Here is a 6000-nt window from a genome sequence, read left to right as displayed (position 1 = left end):
TCCCTTCCCTTTCTCTCTCTCTCTCTCTCCCAGGTTCCTTTCTCATCCTCATACTAGTATTTTCCCCATTCTCTGTGCTAAGCATACAAATGATTTCTACTCTACTCATGAGTGCTGTTAGAGCTAAACTTCAGACTCTTAAGTGTTTTTTCTCTTCAATATGCACATATTGACTCAATTTTCACTTTAATCTTCCTTCTTTCTACTTGCTTCCTTCCTTTTGCTCAGTCTCTTTTGACAGAAGACTTAAGAATTTTCTATTTTTTTCTTGATTTTTTTTTTATTATGGACATACTTAGTATGAATACATCATGTGTTGGTACCATCCTTTCCCTCATATCTGCCCTCATTCCACTGGGAGCCCTCCTCAGTGGGGATGCAGGTAATCCCCATGGGGTTGTGGGTTATGTATTGTAGGAGAAACAATCAGTTATTGGGGAGCAGCAGTGCCTCTGGGACTGATGTCCCAATCTGTGGCTCTTACAATCTTTCTGCCCCCTCTTCCACAAAATTCCCTGAGTCATGTTGAGTGTGTTTTAAGTCTACTTCAGTGATGGGCTCTTAGGAGCCTCTGGATCTCTGCTTTGATAGGTGTTTTTTTTTTTTGTTTGTTTTTGTTTTTTTTGTTTTGTTTTGTTTTTCGAGGCAGGGTCTCACTCTAGCCCAGGTTGACCTGGAATTCGCTATGGAGTCTCAGGGTGGCCTCAAACTCACAGCTCTCCTCCTACCTCTGCCTCCTGAGTTTTGGGATTAAAGGCGTGTGCCACCATGCCTGGCTGATAGGTGTTTTATTCTTATTGGTCTCATTTCTTTGCACAGAAGACTTTTAAGGATTTGCTGTTCTTATTGGTCTCATTCCCGCTTTATTTTACAGGTGAGAGCTATCTGGTATTCTCATTACCACTCCTTACTATTGATGCTCCTCAAGGTCTACATGTATGTCATTACCAGGAGACATTTCAGATGTTTACCTTCAGTGACACTCCAAGCATACATCATTCTATGACTGCCATTAAATCAAGTATATAACCATAGGCAAGAGGCTTGTATCTTTAAATCTATGAAACAATAAGAATACAGCCATCAATCTTATTAAAGATCCTTTGTACATGATGAGGCATAGTTTGTTATTTCATTGTTTTGTGCTTTCAATATGTTGATTGTTATAAGTTCAATGGTGGTTTATTATATTCTTACCAAGACAGCCATTTTTTTCCTGAATAACTGTTCTTTCAACTACACAGTAGAAAACATTAATAAAACTGGAGAGATGGCTTAGTAGTTAAGGCACTTGTCTGCAAAGCCACACTCAGGTTCAATTCTCCAAGACCCATGTAAGCCAGATGTAGAAATTATGCATGTGTATGGAGTTCATTTGCAGAGGCTGAAGGCTCTGGTGCACCCATTCTCTCCCTCTAGCTCTCTATCCACCTCTTTATTTCCCTCAAATAAATTAAAACATAAAAATTATAATAAAAAAGTTAACTGAACATTATAAAATGTTAAAATAAAGTCATTTTCACAAGATGGCAGAACACAAAGCCCCATAAATTATTCCTCACATAGAATGTGACTTAACAATAACATATAATCCAGAAGGCCTTTATGGGGCTGGAGAGATGGCATGCCAATTCTCTCTCTCTCTCTCTCTTTCTCTTTCTCTCTCTCTGTAAATTTTTTTTAAATGTTTTAATTTAGAAGAAAAAAAGCCTATATGAAAACTACTGAAACCAGCTGAAATACCCTGGCAACCTTGAGACAAGTCAGAAGTATGTTACACGTTGCCCACAAGTACCCAACCTATATGTCCATCCAACTTGATATAATCTAGAAAGCACTCAGCTCATAACTTCTCCTTGGGGAGGTAGAAAGAAGCGAATATACATTCAGCATTACATCTTATCAGGGGTTGTCCAAGAGACTTATTTCTGACTCATCTAACTAAGAACCTGTTATAGTTACCTTCACATTGCTGAAACAAACGACCTGATCAAACACAGGTGATGGGAGGAAAAATTTTATTTTGGTTTACATTCTTGAGAGGAAGCTCCATGATGGATGGAGAAAGTCTGGTGTGTGGGAACACTGGACATTAACTTCTGCCACAGCAGGTAGAGAACAGAAGCAAGATAGAGAACTCAATTCTATCAAGGAGGAGCTAGCCATAATACTCCTGAGACTGCCCCTCCTCCAACAAGTATCCACCTCTTAAATTGCCACAAGCTGGATACCAAGCATTAGAAACATACTTTTATGGGGAACATTTGATTCAAACAACTACAAAGCCCTAAAAGAACCAACAGTCTCCAGATTTATGAAGATGTGCTGAAATGAAAAAAAGCTCAGTGACTTGAACCAGAAAACCTAGAAACTATTCTAATTGGGAAATTACATACTCATAAAACCAGAGAATATGCATGTCCAAAAAGGTTTGCGAGGCTTTTAGAGTCTCCAGCTGCACTTACTGGTGAAACTTGTGACCTGAATAAAGGTGGTCTGTTCAACACACTAAGTCTCTAGAAACCAATAAAAAAGAAATAATTTATAAATTGCCTGATATAAAATTCAAAATAGTCATTTTGAATGAACTTTGAAAGAAAAAAAGATAATTAAGCAAAGTGAGAAAACCAATGTGTGAACAAAATGAGAATGTCAACAAAGAAAATAGAACTATTTTTTAAAGCAAGCAGAAATTCTGGGTATAAGAAATACAGTAACTGAACTGTGAACTTCATTAGAGGGTTTCAATAGCTGACTTGATCAAGCAGAAGAAAGAATTTGAAAACTTGAAGGAAGATCTGTGAAATCATAACATAAGAGCAATAAAGAAAATAATGAGGGCTGGAGATATGGCTTAGCAGTTAAGGTACATAGCTGTGAAGCCTAAGGATACAAGTTCGAGTCTCCAGGTCCCACATAAGCCAGGTGCACATGTTGGCACATGTGGCTGGAGTTCATTTGCAGTGGCTAGAGGCCCTGGCACAACCATTCTCACCCTCTCTCTCTCTGTGTCTCAAATAAACAAATAAAAGCCTTGAAAAAAAAAAACAAAGAAACACATCTTTAAAAAAAGAAAGAAGGGCTGGAGAGATGGCTTAGCGGTTAAGCGCTCGCCTGTGAAGCCTAAGGACCCCGGTTCAAGGCTCGGTTCCCCAGGTCCCACGTTAGCCAGATGCACAAGGGGGCGCACGCGTCTGGAGTTCGTTTGCAGTGGCTGGAAGCCCTGGCGCGCCCATTCTTTCTCTCTCCCTCTATCTGTCTTTCTCTCTGTGTCTGTCGCTCTCAAATAAATAAATAAATAATGAACAAAAAATATTAAAAAAAAAAGAAAAGAATGATGAAGAAAAGTGGGGCTGCAAAGATTGCTCAGTTGTTAAAGGCACTTTGTTTGCATTTGATTTCCCAGTAACCACATAAACTCAGATGCACAAAATGGCACATGCATCTGGAGTTTGATTGCAGTGGCAGAAAGCCCTGGTGTGCCCATGTGCCCATACACTCATCCACAGTCTCTCTATCTCTCTCTCTCTCATAAATAAAATATTTTAAAAGAAAAGTGGAGGTAAGGCCAGGCACGTTGACATAGGCCTTTAATCCCAGCACTCGGGAGGCAGACATAGGAGGATCACCATGAGTTTGAGGCCACCCTGAGACTACATAGTGAATTCCAGGTCATCCTTGGCAACAACAAGACCCTACAATGAAAAAAAAGAAAGAGTGAAGATGTTCTAAGGGATTTATGAGACACCATCAAGTGAACCAAAATATGATATAAGAAAAAAAAAAGAGAAAGCAGATAGCTTCTTACTAAATAATGGCCCCAAACTTACCTAATCAAAGGAAATGGACATTCAAGTTCAAGAATAACAAAACACACCAAATAAGATAAACACAGAGTGTCCCGACCACTGATTAAATTGTCAAAAGTGAAAACTTATATAATCTTAAAATCAGTAAGAGAAAATTATTCATCACATATAACCAAGCTCCTATTAATTATCAGTAGATTTCTCAACAGAAGCACATTATGCACTAGAAGGGATTATCATAACATATTGAATGTTTTGAATGCAAAAGAAGTGCCTCTCAAGAATACTATGTCTAAGAAAACTGTCATTCAAGATACATGGGAAATAAAGGCCTGCCCAGAAAAGCAAATGTTGAGGCATCTATTATGACTGGACATGCTTTAAAATTGAAGGAGTCCTAGTTAAAACAAAAAGAATAAGAGGCAGAAACACAAAAGTATATGAAATATAAAAGCTCACGTTAGTGGTAAATATACTGACAAATGTAAAATCCTATAATCCCTTAATGACTATATAAATCACTTAATTCTGATATAGAATTTAAAGGCTTTTACCTTTTTAAACTGAATATTATTATAAATCAATGCTAATGGAAGAAAAATGTAAAAAATAGAATTTTTATATCAATAACAAAGTAGTAGAAAGAGAATAAACAGACTTTGTTTTTTAAATATTTTAATTATTTATTTGAAAGTCAAACAGGGGAGAGAGAGAGACAGAGAGAAAGGGTGCATCAGAGCCTTTTGCCACTGCAAATGAACTCCACATGCATGTGCCCTTCTGCGCATCTGGCTTTATATGGATACTGGACTATTGAACCTGGACCAGTGGATATTGCAGACAAGTGCCTTTAACTGCTGAGACCCCAGACCAGAATAATTTTTTGAATATGACTGAAGTTAAAACATTGTAATTTTTTGAATATGACTGAAGTTAAAACATTGTAAGTTTAAGATAATTATAAGGTGTGTTACAAAAGTTCAGTGGTAACCACAAATAAATTACATATAGATTATGCACAAAATCACAAAGTAATCAAAGATACGAATAGCATAAAAGAAGGTGGCAATGAGGGGAGAAAATAGAAACCTTAAAAGATAGAGTATAGTAACTGAAGTGGAAATTGTAGGCGACCCCCTACCAATAATTGCTTTAAATATGAATGGATTAAGCTCCTTAATCAGAAGTTATAGAGTAGCCTGACAGGTGGTTGAGGTTAGAAGGATCACCATAAGTTTGAGGCCAGCGTGGGCTACCAAGTGAGTGCCAGGCCAGCCTGGGCTAAAGTGAGACCCTGCCTTGGAAAAAGAAAAAAAAAAAGACAAGGAGTAGCTTAATAGATAAAAATAATATATACTCTGACAGAATCTTACTTTTGATACAATTATAGTATATCTAAAAATAAAATGATGGGAAAAGATATTCCATGCAAATACAAACAAGAGAACAGGGGTGACAATAAGTATGAGACTAGTAGACTTCAAGTCAAAATCTACCCAAGGAGACAAAGAACACTATAGGATGACAAAAATGTGAAGTTTCCAAGAAGGTATAAAATTATACATCTATATTCATCTAACATCAGAAGTCCCAAATGTATGAAGCACTGGAGAGTATATGAAGATTGAATGGATAAACAGAACACAGTAGAAGAATTCATACCCCACTTTAAATAGTGGAAAAAGGAAAGATCACTTAAACAAAAGTAAGGAAACAGATATTTGAAATACTATTACTGTTGTGCCTAGCAGACATGGACAGAACACTTAACCCAGGAATATCAGAACATGTGTTCTCAAGAACACATGGACCATCCTCTAGGACCAATATTGAACATCCAAATGTCCTCAAAACATGATAGAATGAACCTAGAAATTATTAGCAAAAACTGTAAGATCCACAAATTTTCACATTAATGTCTATTGTAATATTCATAATAGCCAAAAGATAGAAGCTACCTAAATACTAATTGACAGATGAATGGACAAAGAAAAATGGGATACATACACAGAGTCATGTGTCCATACACAGACACCCAAACATAACTTAGCTTTTAAAAGAAGGGAATCTGGGGCTGAGGAGATTGTTCAGTGGGTAAGAACACTTGCCGTGCAAGTATGAGAGCCTTAGAAGACCTGATTCTCCCTGAGTTCAATCCCCAGCACCTACATAAATAGCTGGGTATGACTGT

Source organism: Jaculus jaculus, chromosome 1 (genome assembly GCF_020740685.1).
Source record: "Jaculus jaculus isolate mJacJac1 chromosome 1, mJacJac1.mat.Y.cur, whole genome shotgun sequence".
In the NCBI taxonomy this organism is placed as follows: domain Eukaryota; kingdom Metazoa; phylum Chordata; class Mammalia; order Rodentia; family Dipodidae; genus Jaculus; species Jaculus jaculus.
Note: the sequence above shows the minus strand (reverse complement) of the source record.